We start from the raw sequence: 18,868 nt of genomic DNA, 5'->3' as shown, positions 1-18,868 counted from the left end.
GAAAGCTGAAATGTGTCATGTCTTTCATGAGCCTTCATTAAAACAATAATTTGCAAGCATGTAGCTACCTAATATTAATTAATAGTAACAACAAAAAAGTGGTAAGGTATCAGGAAATGAAAAGTTTAGAGTTACATATTTTCAAAACTTTGTGACTTGTTGAACTTCTTCCTGAGATACTTAAAGGACATGCTGAAAAATATTTTTGCAAAATCATCAAGGAGGAGTGAAGCACAAAAAAAATGGGAAAATAATAAATTATTGTTAGAAAATGTTAATGTATTATTAGTGAATATAGTAAGTAAAGTGTTAATGGGTGGGAAAAAATGAGCATAAGGAAACTAAAGAAATATAGCCAGCTTGTGCTTAGTTCTGAGAAAACCATGACATAAATATTCCAGCAAGTTATTTGCAAACATTCTGCAGAAGCAATACATATCATATACTACAATATTATAAAATACTCTCATAAAAAGATGGGAAGCTGAGGTTGATTTAACTGCTAGATGCGAAACTAGTTGGATAACTATAGTCAGAGAGCATTTAACATAGTGAAAGAGTGTTTTGGGGGACATGCAGAAGCCTGTACTGAGTTAGGATCTATTCACTCACTTCATTAATTTACATGGATGGTGGAGCAGAGGATGTTAAGTGTATTTGCACCAAGGTGAGAGGGACGGCACCTAAATTTCAGGACAATATACTGATAACAAAGTGAAAATTGGTGCTAGCCAACAATAGCCACATACATATAGGACAGGGGAGACAGGATGGAAAAAAAAATGCCTAGTTAGCAGACCTGCAGAAAGGGATCTGAGAATTATAGGGCATCATAGGCTGAACACCTGTTCCCTGCTGTAATTATCAAGGCTACAGCCTTCATACAAATAATGCAGGCTTGGTAACTGTGGTCCAAGAAAGTGAATTAACTGGATACAGCTTAGAGGATATCAGCAGGTGGTCAGAGGTCTAGGCAACAGAATATAAGATACAAGATTGGACAGCTTTTTAACTTTTAAAAATAAATAAATAAATAAATAAATAAATATATATATATAAATGAATCAGGTCATGAGGATAGCTTTAATTACAAAAAAGGCTGTGGAACAAGGAAAAAGTAACTTACTTCCTGCATTACAGTGTTGTATAGGACAAGAAGTAATGGAGCAGCAAATCTGCAGCAAAAAGGATAGGATATTATGAAAGAACTGTGATGGTGAGTACTGAGGTACTGGCACAGGTGACTAGTGAACTCACTATTAGAATGATTCACTGATTAGATAATGTCCAGGTTTTGGATAAAGCTTAAACTTTGATATAGGTGATATTGATATAGTTGATGCAGCTTATGTAGCTAAAATCCATGAAAAAGTCTGCAGTACCTCGGAAGATGAGGTTTTCAAAGGTTATATAGGTATAGTCACATCAATTGCATTTTAGTTTATGTAACAAGTAAATGCTGTGGCAACCTTCTGGAAGGTCAAGGGGCATTTTGTCAAACACACACAGCAAGCAAAGGATCATAGATGATATTCATATGACATTTCCACAGAACAGGAACTTAATAATAATAAAACTATAAAATCCTGTTAAAAGACCTTGAAGAAGACACCTGCAGAGAGCAGTTTTCTGCTAAATATTCTAAAGCATTGGATTCACTCATCTGTATTTTATTAACTGAAGATAATTATATTTAAGATAGGCCACTTCATTAATAAGATGTTTTACAATTACCACTTAATAAAAGAAGAATTCAGAGTTCTTCATAAAACTGGGAAAGTTTGACTTTGAAATTCCAAATACCAAAAGCAACTAGAGGAATATTATTTTTTTCTCTCAACTTTTTGATGAAGAATTAAAACTTTCAAAGTTGTATATACACTATTTGACACAAACCAATTCAGTATGATTGAGGAGATATTCTGTGGTTTTCTGCATTAAAAATGCAAATAAGATGAAAAAGGTGTGCATGATGACCAAGTGATTTTTTTCCAAGTACATACTTAACAATATAGCAAACTCAATTATTCCTCCCAATCTACATTTCATGCTTATATACACATAAAATCCATTGTCTAGTGCCCTCAATGGTTTTCAAAGTTGTTATTTACAGATTTTCAAGATGACATCAATGTAGCTATAACTTTTTGCTGGACTTCAGTTCATTAGTCTATTCCTCCCTGTGGTAATTTCATTATGTCTTCAACCTATGTTCTAACTCCCACTGCTACAATTAGGTGTGAAATTTAGAGCTACCAGATTGTAAAGATATGCTACCTACTACCTACTACCCAAGGGTAATTTAAGCATTAATTAGTGGAGCAGCAGCTAACATTCCTCCCTTCTACTGAACAAGATCTTCAGAGCTCAAACTTTACCTCATCTGTAGGTGTATACTCTGTTAATCTCAAGGCTGAATGTTCCCATTAATCTCACACTGAATAAGAAGCCTTAAAAGCACCCTTTAAATTACCTCATAATTTCAGTGGAAATAAAATCTAGAGAGATGGAATGAAAAATGCCATGGAAATCCACCATGGAGAGCAGTACCTCTATGGTTCTGGATGCTTTCACTTTGCTGCATCTGTTCATGGATGAAAAGCCTGAAAGGCTGTACGCTGCATAAACACAAATATAATTATTTTTTTTTTGAATTCAGTGGAACTACACTGATGAAGAATAAGTTTTTGGGGACTGGATTCTTCAAAGGCAGGGGAAATGAACAGGAAGACCACTTGCTCCTTCTGTTCTGATGTTGCTATTTGTCATCTGTATTTTACACATACAAAGCTTGCAGAGGGTTGGGAGTGGGGAGAATGAGTTGTGGTTTCTTTTTTTGTTTGTTTGTTTGTTTTTTATTTAAAGTATTTTTTCATCTTGTGGAGTTCACAATCCCATCCAAGCTGCCTCAACCCTTTTTGTTAAGGATATAGACAGGAAGTCTGGGAAAAGGAATTGGAAAACCCACTACCAGAACATAACAGAATATCCCATGTTGGATGGGAGCCACACTGACTTTCAATTCCAACACCCAGCTCCATACAGACCTACCTAAAAATCAAACTATACATGTATGTCTAAGAGCATTGTCCCAATGCTTCTTGAACTCCATCAAGCTTGGTGCTGTGACCATGTTCCTGGTGAGCCTGTTTCCTGCCTTTCCCAGCTTGACCCTCCCCTGCCCCAGCTCCATGCCATTCCCTAGGGTCTTGTTATTATTACCGATATTATATATTACCTATCCCAACAATTATAATGATGCAGTAATTCTTGGATCTTACTTTCTTTCCCCACCTCTGTCTTCCCCCTTTCCTTTCCTTTCCTTTCCTTTCCTTTCCTTTCCTTTCCTTTCCTTTCCTTTCCTTTCCTTTCCTTTCCTTTCCTTTCCTTTCCTTTCCTTTCCTTTCCTTTCCTTTCCTTTCCTTTCCTTTCCTTTCCTTTCCTTTCCCCCAACCTAGTTTAACATCCAAGGCCAGAGACAAATAATATATTGTTTGGATATTGATGCAGACATAGTGCTAAACTCATAGTAGACATCAAGCCTGGAGGCTTGTGTTACTGCCATTGTTTCTGTGGCAGTAACATTAGACTTAATCTCTTCAATCTGAGCTGTTTTCTTTCCTTTTTGATAGGAATCTTCCATTTCTACTGAAATGACATGTCTCTTCTACCAGAAAAAAAAAAAAAAAATAAAATTACCTACACCTTTTTTCTTTCCCTCTATTCTATACACTAGTATACTTATGGAAAATCCCCAAAACTATTCATAGGTCTATGAATCATAAATGGTTAGTATTAATAGACTGTGATTTTATACAAAGTTTAAAAAAAAAAAAAAAAAGGTTAGGATGTGATAATGAGGGCACTTACCCCTCAAAATACAAGAAGAGTCTCTGAAAAAGGATGAAGTTGAGAATCTACTTTAGGCAAAAGAAGTTGGAAAGTTAGATTCATGTTCTCCAGGTACTTGAGCTCAAGATGTCTTCTGTATTAATAGACTGAACTCAGTTTCAAAAGATGGACTAAGGTGTCTAACCACAGGAGAGAGAAATGCTTCTTTTCCTGACACTAGAAAAACACTTCAAAAAGCATTAAACACGTAAGTCCACTATACAAACAAAATTTTTGTTTGGACATTTTGATACATTACCACACACCATATAAATTTTCATAACAATTTACTCTGCTTCCTGAAGATGAACAACTATTTAGGCCTGAAGGAACTATCATTTTCCCTGAACCAAGTAACCCAATGTCTCTGTGCCATCTAAAGTTTGGATTCACAAAATAGGCCATATTCATTGGGAAAAAATAAGTAAATAAATAAATAAATAAATAAACAACATATACAAAACAACATAAGTTTACTTAAACATAAGTTTAAGTAAACAACATAACAAAACAAACAAACAAACAAACAAACATCCTCAGATTCCCAGAGAATAATGAAAACATTCTATGTAAAGTTATATTGCTATGCTATTTTCTCACTGTTACTTCTGTATGAATGATGCCTGACACTGGAACCTATGTTAGTTTATACAAAGACTTTCTCTGGGGCAAATTAAAAATAATTACATCTTCGGGGAAATTCAGGTGCACAGAAAAGAGTGGTGTTTCTCCTCTGTACATCTATAGATGCTACTGTTCACTGCACTGAATTTACAGCCATAAAAACATCTGTGTTACAAGCATACCTAGGGTTGGATGCACAGCCCACCTTTTCTGTCATAGCACAGAGAAGCATTTGCCCAGAAATTCAAGCATTGATTCTTACTCAGAATGTCTTCATTGTCAATAGTACATACTTTGTCTTCTTTTCATGCAACTTCAGTGCAGATTTACCTAGACTGTGAACTGTTCCTCAGTCTCTGACCCCACTGTCTATACTTCTTATGTATTTGAAAAGGAAGTAGGAATAGGAATTAGTTAGTCCATTAATAACTCCATTTCATGAATTAAAACCAGAAACAATACATCACTGGTTAGTACCTTTTGCGATTGTCCTTATGATAGTTATAATCTCATGCTACAAAATTAATTACATAGATTTTAGAAAAGACTAGATTCCAGAGGAGTTTTTCTCTATGCCCCCCCACCATTTCCTCCCTCCCCCCCCCCCCTTTTTTTTTTGGACTCTCCATATTATCATGCATAAAACCTTTCAAAAAAATCAAATATACCCTGTGTTCCTATTCAAAAAAGCAATTGTTATCTCTAAATTTGAAGACTCATATACCAGGTCATTCTCTCAGGTCAGTCTGTGCTTGGATGTTACTTTGGATACATTTATTTTTCTTTCTGCCCAATAGGACTGTTTTCCATTTGACTGTCTATTAGCATTGACATTTTCTCTCTCAGGCTTTGTTCTTGTGCTTTTAGAACTTGATTGGAAGAATTTCATGGAGTTTATGAAGCTTTTATGCCAAGGAAAATGTTCCATTTTATTTTGTAGCTATTCTGCTCCTGACATTTCATGACATTTTCTCTTCTTGTTGACAGTTTTGTATTTCCTTAATGAGTATGCTAGTCCTAGTGAAGGTCTTTAATTTGCTTTGTCCAGTCTTTACCATATCCAGCACATACAATACACTTCATTCTTGTGTTAGCTTTCCTCTCTGCTTTTTTCTGCACATCTGTTTCCTTTACAGTCTCTGCATGGAGTACCTTTTACTTTGGGCAGAATCTGAACATGTATTTGCTGCTAGCCTTTAAAAAAAAATCGAGATTGTAGCAGAACATTTTGTAGATTTTCACTTTAAAAGTGTAAGTAAACAAATCTTGTAACAGTATGATGTTGGAAGTTCCTGTTGGAAAAGGTCAAATACAGCCTTTTGTTTTCTCCTCTGGCATGCCAGTTTGAGTGATTATTAATCTTTACAGAATATTTAGTGTGCTGACTAAAATCCAAGGAATTTTTTCTTTAACAGCTGCTGCAAAGGTGAGCTAGAAGAACAGACTCCTGTGCCAAAATGGATGTGATTGGACCTGCAGCTGCACTGCTAATGACAGGAAATATGGAATACTGCTGAAGAGCTTTCAAGCAGAGATCTACGATGTATTTCTCAGCCACCAGAAATGAAATACCTGCCAAGATGCAAATAGCATTGTGTCTTACAATTGCAGGATCATAAACAACTGATGTTTATAGCAGCATTTTTAAAGGCTGTTAAAAGTCTGAGCACTAAACAATAAAAGTAATTGGTTAATTGCAACTCAGCTATTGAAAATTAGAAGCTTTAAGGTTAAGTTTTCCAGAGGTGATACACGCTTTCTTAATCGATTAGATTTCGGAATGACTTTGGTGGGGAGAGGGAAGATGACAGTGAATTATAGCAGTGCTAAGGAATTAAAGAGATGATGTTTTTTGAAAACAAAGGCTCAGCCACATGGCTATATTTTTAGTTATGTCATTTGGTTTTTAACCAATCCAGGTTTTGTAGTTTCAGATTTTCACATTCAATACAGAGCACGTGATCACCTACTGTGTATGCCAGAAAGAGGCAAAAAATTTGAAAGGGAACTGGATTTTCCATACATTTAAAACTTTACAAAATTTTCCAATTGTAACATAGACTAAAATCAAAAATTTTCAGAGCTTTTTTCATGATACATGTGTTTTTGAGTGCAGGTGGCAAGACTGTGGTAGCTGGGGCAACTGCAGGGGTGGCCTCTGTGGGAGGAGGCCAGGTCTGCCCCATGCTGGACACAGCCTGGTCCCATCAGCTCTGCAAGGGGTCCACCACAGGGCACGATTGAGCCCATCAGTGAAGCTGGTGATACCTCTGTGAAGACACATATAAGAAAGGGCATAAAATGCCAGAAGGAGAAGAGGAGGGAACAAGAAGAGCAAGAAACAGCAGAGGAAACCAAGGCCACAGGAGGAGAAGGAGCTCAGGCTCCAGCTCTGTGTCAGAGTAGATGTCCCCTACAGCTTTTGGAGACCCAAGGTTGGAGCAGAAAATGTGAAGAGGAAAGAGCAGTAGAGAGAAACCACTATGTACTGACCATAATCCCAAACCCTGCAACCAGCTGGGGAAGTGGCAGAAAAGTAAGCCTGGGAATTTGAGCTTGGGAAAAGGGTAGGAGGAGGAGGAAGGGGTTTTTTTTAAAGAATGAGTGCATGTGTGTCCCTGTTATCCAGATTAGTAATTAAATATTTATTTTAATTAGCAGTAGATTGGGTTGTTTTTCCCTCAAACTGCAAGAAAGTCAAAACACATGGCACAAACTCATGCAAAGCATGATTTCAGTGTTAGTTTTATACAGAAGTAAAACAAACATTGAGCTATTTCTCTTTTCTATATATAGAATATGTGCATTCGTTCAAACTTGGAACTGACAATCATTTCTCAAGTCTCAAATTTTCATTTGATCAGTTAACAAAACACCCTTTTCTACAGATAATCAGAATGTTTCAATTTCCTAAAATTATTTAGTAGTTACAAAGCATCTTTCCATGTTTATCATTTTGCAACTCAGATAATGAGGATTAAACCTGTAACATTTCTGGATTTATCTGTTTTACGGTATACTAGAGTTCAAATCAAGTGTAACTAAATTTTAAAAAGTGTGTCTCTCTCTCCTACTGTGTTGTTGATTTACAGGCCTTAATAGGCTATTAAAGTGGATTGAGAAAGTGAGCATGTTACTCAAAAGACGGTCCCTGTTTTTTATCTCTGGTTGGGTGTTTTGTTGGTGGTGGTTTTAATCATTTCCTGTTTTCTAACATTTCCATTTCTTAACATATTTAGGGTTATTTTCTGTGTGTTCTCAATTCATGAATTGCTAATAGCTCTGAGAAAATGACAGCACCCCATCTGCCTTGCACTCCTGTCTGTAACACCAGTGGCAACACTGCATGGCTATCAGCATAGAGATGTATCCCACAGTAACCCTGTTCAGATTTTGACAGAGACAACCAGCACTGAAAATTAAATACAGATTGGCTTTGATTAAAGCTACAGAGGCCAATAACATGGATATATTCTTGCTTGTGTAACTTAGTTTCCTGAGCAATAGCTTACCTTGCATGAAGCCACCAGTAACTGAGAAACTCCAGGTGCCATCTCTGTCTCTTCTGCTGGTGGCCATCATTTCCAGCTTACATAAAAAAAATATAACTCTGCAGAACTACTAAATATCCTTCTCATTCTAGCAAGGAGGCAGAACACAGAAGTGTTGAAGACTTCATATCTTGGGCCCTCCAGAACTGAAGCTGCCATTTGACAGGATGCTGAATGCATGGAGAGGTTAAAACCTCTCAGGAGTTACAGTTCTACGGTTTCACAAAGAAGTTAGAATGTTATTGTCCAAGACTGTCCCAGGTTATTTCATTGACAATTGAACTTTCATTTGCTATGGGGCAAGTTCATATATTGATGATCTGTCATATAATCCTCACATAATTTGTGCATATGGAAAATTATTCATAGCTGCAGTCATGTTACAAAATAGTTAACTATCCAAAACTCTCCTACACCTGTGACTGCCAATTTAGACCTACACAGAAAAGCTGAATGCTTTCCTCCCCATAAACATTTCTCTATACCTTCACATACATTCCCACTCTGAAAATCATCTCTGAAATAATGCTGCTCCCAATTCTTTTACTAGTCTGTGGTAGAAAACTGCTCCTTAGATATATGATCCCATGAAGTTCAAAGACCCCAGAGATACCATGAAATGTCCAATGCTGGTATTAAAAAAATAACTGCAGTAAAAAGGGACTTTGTAGAGATGTTACGAGAAAGAATTGATGACTGGAATGTGCAATGTGCTTTATACTCTCTTTAGCTTTAACTTTGTTTCTGTTTTCTCATGGGAAGTACAAATTACATCCCTGGCTACCATTCAAGTGACATTTTGCGGATCATATAGAGCTAGATAAAAAACCTTATAAAGTGCATTTTGGAGCAGGTTTAATTCAAGCTTGATCCATTTTAAGAAATTGCATTCATTCGCTATAAATCATGATTTATAGCTCTCCCTATTAAACCTTAAGGTTTCTGCAACAGCTGCCTGTTTTTAATTGCAATGCCTTTTCCAAATGAAAGCATAACTTGCTTGTTTTCTATTAATGTATATTTAAGCTGATCGGTAATTTACCTTATTATTTTTGGTATTATCAAATAAAGGCAGACATATTGAAAAACTATCCAATATTTACGTATTTATTATGTTAAGGGTGGTTCTGGAAACAATTAATCACAAGAGTTTTCACCTTAAGGTACTGCTTAAACACTTTGTGCAGCTGTTAGAATTCAATTGCCACACATAGTGGAATAAAAACCAATGATATTGTACTGAATTAATTTGTGATAAAAAACTGGTAATATTAGACTGGTTGCAATTTTAACTGTTCAGCATATAGAATTAGATTTTTCCAAAATGATTTCCAATCTGGACTAAAATTCTTTTAAGTGAAATTGGTAATTCAGAAGAATTAAAGGTTTAAATCTTCTTTGATTTAAACTCCTACTACTCTTCCACTTCATCAGTACTCACGTGGGACTCAATCATCAGTGTGCTCATACCACTGCAAGATATTACTGCACTTGTAACATCAGTTAAATTGATAGGGTTAAATGAGCTCCAAAAAAAATGGATTCACACTATAAAAATAGTATAAATTTGGTACAGTTTCTCAACTCTGGAAATTTATCATTAAAGAGACAAATATCTACCAGAGAATAGCCCAGAGCTTCAACAGATTTATATTACTTAAGTGGTATAAGAAAACTCATTTCAATTTCAATTCCTGTCTAAAATCATGTATGAACTATTACAAACTTCAAGCATCAAATTTGTGCATATACATCCTCCATCTCTGTGGTATTCTTAGTAATCATCCAAAACAGCTATATCATTTTGATCAGATATGTTGGCCATTCAAACTGAACACATTCAAATAACTTTTTCTTTTTTAACACCAAATTTCACGTGAATAAAGAATAATAGAATAAATCTTATGCAAAATCACGGATTATTTTATTAATCTGGCATCTCATGGTCCAGCTAACATTACTGCAGTTAAATACAGAGAATATTAGAATATAAGAATGTCTTTGGGGTCATAAGATGTCTGACGTGCATTTTTTGGCTATAACTGTCCTAGGTAAAGCCAGTACTGTTCTTTGCTTCACATCACCCTTTCCTTCCTATTAATATCTATTCAGATTCTTCCTATAATGTCTGTTCGCTTAACCTAGATATTGGCACTCCACATTAGCATAAGATAATAGTAGTTTTTTTTTTCTAAGCCAGATAATTTTACAGTAGCAGGTTGGTGATGACTGAGTGTGCTTAGGTTGGCAAACAGAAGTGGTGATAACTCTTAGAGGTGATGACATACTGGGAGAAGCTACGAACTAACATTTTCAGCCATCTGAGCTGCATCTAAACCAACAAAACTTATTTCAAACTCAGAAAGACTGTGAGTTTGAGAATAGCTAGTAGCTGCATCTATAGACTGTAGAAGATCAGCTGTGTTCATTCTAGATAACGCTCAACTGTGCCACTAGATAAAGAAGTATTTATATTTTATTTTTAATGATTTATTTGTTGGGAATTATTAAATGAATTTAGATTTTTTGTTTTTACAGTGCTCAAGGGTCAGTCCTATGTATTATATATGTATGTTCTGAATATTCACACTTCAAATGTGACAAGAGTAGTCATTGCCAAAATAAAATAATAAATTTTATTACATGATTGCCAACAGTAAAGGTTTTGACTTATTAGTCATTTATAAATAAAGCGAAAGATGTTAAGCTCTGATTTTATTGTATATAACCATCTATCATTAACAACTCTGACATCTATCATTAGTACCTGTGGTACTAAATGTCACAGATGCTGTAAGTGATATATTATTTTTATATTTCAGTCTAGACATATGGCTGGAAAATGAAACAGCTGTACTTGTTTGAGCAGCCTGGAGGCACTGCTTCTTAGGCAGCAAAAATTCTTATGATGGACAAGTTGAAATTTCAGGGACAGCCCTACAAACCCCTGCTGCAATAAATGTTCTTGAATTGTTCTACAACCCCAAGTAATATCACAAAAATAAAGACATGGGAATCATTTTGTGCCAGAATGAGACTTCCAACTTGCTATCAGTGTAAGGGCTGCTTGTTGCGAGCATTTGATTAAATCAGATAAGGTTTCAAGGTAACCAAAATTAATTTGAGACCAACATATTTATATACGTACATATATATGATATATATATCATCTGAACTTGGAGATTTTATAAATGATTGAAACATTTGAAAAATTATATGCATGCACTCTCCTTGTTCCAGAAGTTCTGATATCTATTTGCTATTGTATTATATTTAAATATCTTACCCTCTGAGGTCATTGGATGAGACAACACAGATCTAAGCATGTTTGACCTTAATATGACTTTTTTTCAGTCCCAGGTATGAAGAATTTAATAGCTACATTTAACATCATTCTGAGAAATTTGTGCATAAATTTAATAGGACAGAAAGGTATCTGATGTTTTTTGGGAAAAAAAAATGTTGACAAGAACCCCTACAGAGTGAGTTAGAAAGAAAAACTATAGCAGAGTAAAGGTGCTTTTTTATTGTAATGAAGCACCAACAGTGATGTAGAAAATATATGGGTTCTAAAATGTCCTTTAGGAAAATTTAATGAGAAAAACAGCAGCACTAATGCTTTGTTAAGGCTGTAACTGCATGGTGCAATGAGTGCTGGGTGAAGTAGTAAGTTTGAAATTGATTACATTGATTAAGATCAACAGTCAAAGTATTCTTATGCTATGTAAGAGAAAAAAACAGGAATTTCAGAACACCAAAACCAGTTAAAATCTTGGTACAAAAGAGGAATCAATGAAGAACTTAAAAATCATTGGAGTTATAAACATCATTGCTGTTTACAGCAATGATGCAAACATCTAGATTACATATTGGATGCAATAACAGAATGACTCATTATTATGGCTTTTAATGAGAAAATTATATGAAATCATACAAAATTCCCGCTACCCAACCAGGAAAAAAAAAATCCCCAAGAGTCATGTTTGACTTTCATTATTATGTAGGAATCTTGAATTATAAAGCTTCTGTGCTTGAAAGAAGTCATATCAAAATCTTTTTCTTCTAACTCATTCCTTAAGTATCAATCTCATACAGAGATGAGTAGGATGAATGTCATATGACTGGATATCTGGGGCAATCCAAAATGCAACTGCAGAAGTGTGAAAGTCACATGCATCTTTTGAAGTGCATCTTATATAGGCTATTTACGCAGTTGGGCATAGAAACCCAAACTGTTTAAGCACCCTTTTTAGTTAACCTTCCAATTTGTACAGTGAGTTCTTCATGACTAGCTAAAAAGAACTGAATATTTAGTGTTCAGTATTTGAACTGTGTATGAATAGGAAGAGAAGTCTAGAAAGGTAGTACTTGGTCTACGTATACACTTCACAGGGTCACAAGCTGCAGTGGTGAGGATATAACAAGATGAGGTAAGGCCAAGAGTCAAAGCAATGGAATGAGACACTACTAAAATTTTAGATTATAAATAAAAAGAGAAATTACAAGAACATGATGAGGGCATAAAACAAAGAATGAAAAATAAAGGGTTAATGCTTTGATGACTTTTAGGAATACCAAATGTACATTTGTTCTACCTTAATGATACGTTAAGTAAAAACTCACAGTAGATCATGATATTCTGAATAGTGCATCTGATACTATCAAATGTATAAACTGATACAAATCAATGTAAAATGCCTATAAAGGGAGACTTCTGTATTACTTTTTTCCACCGCCATACACCAATATTTCCTCCCAGATTAATAGTTGTTATTCCTATATTGAAATAAAATCTAAAATAGGCTGCATGAGAACCAATGTGAAAAATAATTAAAGCATTACCTCTCAGTTTTCTTTGTTATTATTTTAAATACAGACATATAGTAAGAGAGAATCATTGTCTACAAGTTGCAGCAACCCCATGAAATAGCTGAATAAGTTAGAAGCACACACTTCAAAGAAGATAGAATTCCCCTGTATAAGTGTATCAGTACTCTACTACTCTATTTAAGTCATTACATTTGAGAAATATTTTCTTCTATTTGGACTTTCAATAGCAGATTAAATCTGTAAGGTAAATTATGATGTTCTGTGGGTATTTGTGTCACTGTGTTTTCCTCCCATAATGTTCTCACATATACACTACGATAATATGAATACATGCTAAACAACAACAAAGTCAATATGATATTATAGGATAAATGTTTCATCTGAAGTTTTATATCTTTTCTTGAACATATGAAAAAGGGAAATTAAAATCCAGATGTTAAAAGTTATATTTGCCGAGCTAACTCTTAGGATGGTAATCAAAGATTAAGAAAAATCCATCTTCCTTCCATAAATTATATTTGCTACTCTTTTGTTATATGAAATTCTGTATATAGTTATAGTTCATAAGGCTGTACAAAGAAAGATATTTCTGGATCTTTATGCTGAATATTCTCATGTATATATGGTTGTACATGAACTTACATCTTATGGACAATCCATAGGTCAGCAATGGACCAGAAACAACTTTTTGATGAAAGCAGTCATTAAATATTCCAAATTGTGGACAATTAATACTAAAATTCTAATGAAAATTAAAAATAATTAAAAATAATTCTAGACTGTCATTGTATAAGAACAAACAGTTTGGCAGAAAGAATTGTCCATCTACTAACTATTGAATACGATTTTTTCAAGAATCAAAACTAATTCATACAAATCAAAGAGTTCATGAACAGAAGAAAAGAAAATTCGTCAAATAAAAAACCTTAAAATGAACTTTTAACCCACTTATATCATCTTTCTTGATTTCATGTTTGGAAATGCTATCTAATGAAGTTTTATCATTACCACTTCGTGCTGATTAAATACCATAATCCTCTTATTTGTGCAGATCCCTAGTGTTCCCCACTTTTATTAAAAGCAGGGTTCTAATGAAGCTCATGAGGTATCACTGGGTAATTACTACTTACAGTCTGAAACGAAACTAGGTTCCAAGCCATTTGCATTTATGTGCTAAAACTAAATGATTAATGTGGATTTTCACACATTTTTAGGTTTAATTTTTCAGTCTAATGAAACCATAAATTTCAAGCTTTCAGAAATATTCCTATCTCTTATTTAATTCAATATGTAATTGAGAACATGCTTTTGCTACAGATGGAGAGTCCTTTTCAAATTTGAATTAATTTGGTGTTCTGCTGAGCTGGTAGATTAAGTACTACAGATTGCCTGATGTTCACTATGCTAAATCTTAGCTTTCAAAGTAATGAAATGAAATTTTAGAATTTCACAAAGTCAAAAATATTTTCTGCAAAAATAATAGAAATAGTTTTTGCTCACACTGTCTGCGTTGAACGATGCCTGCAAAGTGGTGACAGCTGGAACAGTCAAAAGAAAAATTCTACTACACCAAAGCAAATAAGGTCCAAGATCAGCACTGAAATTCACTATATACAATTTATTCAGGAATTAGACCTCATTTGAAAGAAGCATATATATTTAGCTCATAGTACTAACAACCCATACAAAATGATTACAAAAGTGTTATCATTAAAGTAAGGGGAAGTTTACCAAATTACTAACACCAGACTGAAGCTAGAGGCTTTTGGAAGGGAATAAAAGAATACTAAACCAAAAAGAACTTTAAAATAGCCACATATTTAACAATAAATGAAAGTCAAGTATAACTGCCTCAAAACTTGTTCAAATAATTCTGCTGCTGATAAAATTCTCAGGCAAGTGAACAACTGCCAAGATAGAAAAATACCTACTCTTTCTACATCAATATTCAGCACTGTTGAAGAATGCTGTTTTCTATGGCTCACATGGGCATTCAGCAAGTCTTCTGCTCTTGTGAGCTACAGGGAGTAAGGATATGTAATTATGTTGGCTATCTCAACTTTTACCACCAATATCTACTGAGTGTTCATGGAATTTTTGCATGAGCATGATGAGAGGTGCATGGCACATAAGTGTCCCCTGACTCATACTGTCACTAATAAAGTAATGCCCAACTCTCTACTATATCTACTATATACAGTGTGGATATAGTAGACACTATATGCAGTGTGTACAGCAGCCTAAGGGCTACTTTATCTATAACTATACAGGGATTAACTCATAAATCTTTCTGTATAGTGACATTATCCTATATTTACTCCACGAATAAGGCAATTGCTTGATATTCAAAACTATCATATTTTGTCCCTGACAGGAGACAGTAGTTATTAGGAAAATGTTACAGGGTTAATCACTAAATCCCGTTGCAAAGTCCATTAAGAAAAAGCGTCCAAAATGTTCACAGCAATAATGGTAGATAATAAGATTGCCATGGGTGATTACATCTAGAGTCACCCAAATTACAAATCCCTGGGATTTTCCTTTTTTTTTTTTTCTTTCCAGTCACAGGGGTATAAAATTGAGGGCAGTACTTCAGTTTTGCTCTATGATGTCTGTGACAAATTGTAATGGATTGCTGACAATCTAGTGATTCATGAACTGGAAACTCCTTCCTGTTTATATTGATGCAGACATTCCTTGAGGATTCTGCACAAAACACCTGTCTGATCACACAGTATGCAGAACATGAGACATTAGCTATCTCATAATTCTCTCTCTCTCTCTTTTTTTTTTTTTTTTTCCTTCTTATTTTTTAAAGAAGTGCTAGCTTTAGAGAAGCTGCAGTATCTATTTCACTTTTTGTCACTGGAATTTAAAGACATTCTCAGCGTGTGGAAGCAGCAAACTGATAACCTCAACACTGGCATTCTCCACAGGTCTTTGAAAGATGTGCAGCATCACATGTTATTCAAATGGTTGCTTTGCATTTATTTCACCAACCTCTTCAGATTCCCTTTTCAAAAACACCCTTACCTTCTGCAGAATTATACCTTTGAAGCACTGCTCACAGCTATGAAACCAAGAGCGTGTCAGTTGCTCCTAATCCAGAAAACACAAAGGCCCACCTGGCTTCCTATAGACAGCATGGAAAGAAATTAGCCACCTGCTGAGGATAATCCTAATGGCCCAGCTGGTGAGGAGAAAGCAATCAAGAGCAAGCCAATGGGAAATTATGAACCCATGCCTGCATCTAACTAAAGCAAGATGCTTCTGCCCATTTTGATTTCTGCCCAGAGCTTATTGAAGGTCTACACTCATTTTTTTCTTCTCTTTTATTTAAAAAGAACAATAATGTTCCTGCTCCATGATCAGTGGTTGCTGGATTCCTTCTAACCAAGGAGATATTACAGTGCTGACCTGAAACCCTATCATGAACCCCCCCCAGTCACACCTAGCAGGACTGTACCAGCAGTGCTGTGTCAAGGATTGTGTGGCTACTTCTGGTGTGTCCATCCTGTGTGGAAAACACATATTAGATAGAGTTTCTCAAGTGATAGTCATCCCACTCAGGCCAGCTTCTGGACTATTGATGGGCCTAGCTTTTCAAAGCAGAGCAGTTCTGGGCCTGAAAACGAGGCAGCACTAACTGGGCTTTTTGCATATTCCATGTGTAAAAGGCAAACATCTCATAAATGCAGGCATTAATGAGCAATTTTAGGAGGTTAGCATCTATATAAACAGCTTTTAGACATGGCACTTGGCCAGGTTCCAGGCTGTCCAGAGAGGCTGAAGAATTTCTCTAAATCCCCCTTTCCTGACATTTGAGATGATGGCAAAACTGTGAATCTCTTTCTGAAGCCTCTTTGCCTCATAAAGTGTCCACAAACAATGTCATAAAGTGTTGAACTGATCGGTGTTGATATGATGAAGCAATTGTGGTCCCATATAACATCAGCAGCTTGATAACTATTTGTCCCTGGAGGTTTCCGTTGGAATTTAGATATCAGTTTTACCTTCTTAACCGTAACATGACATTTCTTTTTGTCACATGTAAGTTTTTGTGCTAACATTCCGGTTGTGTTTCACAAAAGAAAAAATCAAAGCTGCAGTCCTTTGTGAGGCACTACCAGTATTGGAAGTAACATGGCTGTGGAACTGCTACGTCAACGATCGTTATTGGGATAGTTGAACAATTTAGAGCTATCATAGAAATCATAGAAATCATAGAATATCCTGAGTTGGAAGGGACCCTTAAGGATCATCAAGTCCAACTCTTGACACCGCACAGGTCTACCCAAAAGTTCAGACCATGTGACTAAGCGCACAGTCCAATCTCTTCTTAAATTCTTAAATTGCTATACGCATTCCAAAAGTTTTGCTCTGTATATGCGGTATAGCTGACTGACTTGCATACCTCATTAAAACAGTAGAAAGATCTCATTAAAGTATTTGCCTGCTTTTCACTTGTAATGCACATTGTCTACAACGCTTAAATAACAGAGCACAGTTTTTATTCTGAAACCTGTAGAGATGGAAAGGTTGCAAATAAAAGATATTTGACACCATTTCTCTACAGCTCTGAAACGGTTGAGAATGAATTTGATGTAATGGGACTACTGCTCATAATTGGTGGAGTACTTGGGCCAGAAGGACAAATTTCTGGTGAAAATACACTTCATCTAGAAACTTAAATTATGTTACTTTAACATAGGAACTCCACCACCATGTTCATATCATAACAGTCTGCCTCTGGGTTACCTATATTTCGTGGAATATATGAAAATAAAATGAAAATACTAGAAATTCAGTCTAAGACAAATTACCTTCTCTACCACTTTTGTAATAATGCACAGCACAGAAGATGACTGATAAAGTATGAATTGCACTCCTTACCCCCCACTCAGAGACACATTTGAACACTTCCTTTTATCTTTTTTATTTATCAAAGCACAAAAACACGCTATTCCTAAGGCAGGAGCTGCTACATCAGCTTTGTTGTGAGAAGTATCTCTAAACCTACTGTAACATTAAAACAGAGTCAGTAAATGGGGTTAGGATTTTGGCCAGTGATTATATCTAGATTCAAAATTCTGCAACTTCTTTCACATTCCAAGAAAAGCAAACTAAATTTGGTTTTCTGTTCCTTTCATAGTCTGATAACAAAGATCTTAAAGGGGACTGCATTAAACTTTTGTCATAAATGAAAACTTATTCTTGTTAAGACCTTAAGAATAAATAACATGCTGATGGAACTGAGAAGAGCTAACACTTAAAGTAGGTTACTACAGTTTTCAGATTTCAAATATGAAATTTCTAAATTTATTAAATATTTTTCAGCTATATAAAATCCATTGAAATTTGGGGCAAGTGTTATATCTAGAAATAAATTCATATAGACTTATTGGAAAAAAAGCACAGTAATTAACATACTTTTCTGAATTCCCTATGCAGGCATCTGCTAGGCTTGTTCTTTGAGCTTGTGGTGACTCTGGTGAGCATGCCAATGTTATGGCAATTAGGAAATCTGGTTTTAGGAATGTGAGTAAAGTGATATTCAATTTTCTCTTTCTTGAGATGTTGGGTAGCACTAATAAAATAAATTGGTTCATTCTTTAGATAGTGGCAAAAACAGGAACATTATTTTTTTCACCTGAGTACTTATTCTTTTGCATCTTACAGAAATTCTCACTTATTTCAGGGATAATATATGTTAAAAATAAAAATTAAAAATTAAAACAGCAAGCACCAGCTTAAGCTAAAAAGAGCTCTGTTAAAGAACTCATTAACAGTCGATGCAAGATTATGTCACACATGCAATGCACTGTTTCTAAATCCCTTAGTGGTTTTTGATAATATAATGATTTAATTCTGATGATTTCTTTATGGTGTAAGTTATTTTTTCTAAACAGAAATTGAAATACATTATTTATTTATTTATTTAGAAAAACAAATATAAAATTACCATCTAACAA

The 18,868-nt window shown here is 35.0% G+C and overlaps 1 long non-coding RNA gene across 3 annotated transcripts in view; it reads right to left on the bottom strand.

Annotated features, from left to right (window-relative positions):
• The window catches only part of LOC137856118 (uncharacterized), a 55,774-nt gene extending 39,712 nt beyond the window's left edge, over positions 1–16,062 (bottom strand). For all 3 annotated transcript variants that reach the window (XR_011096207.1, XR_011096206.1, XR_011096205.1), the window contains exon 1: positions 15,930–16,062. This is a non-coding gene — a long non-coding RNA (uncharacterized lncRNA). The remainder of the gene's footprint in view (positions 1–15,929) is intronic.
• Between the last annotated feature and the right edge of the window lie 2,806 nt (positions 16,063–18,868).

Source organism: Anas acuta, chromosome 4, assembly GCF_963932015.1.
Source record: "Anas acuta chromosome 4, bAnaAcu1.1, whole genome shotgun sequence".
In the NCBI taxonomy this organism is placed as follows: domain Eukaryota; kingdom Metazoa; phylum Chordata; class Aves; order Anseriformes; family Anatidae; genus Anas; species Anas acuta.
The sequence above is the reverse complement of the archived record's forward strand: the minus strand, read 5'-3'. Positions and strand labels throughout refer to the sequence as shown.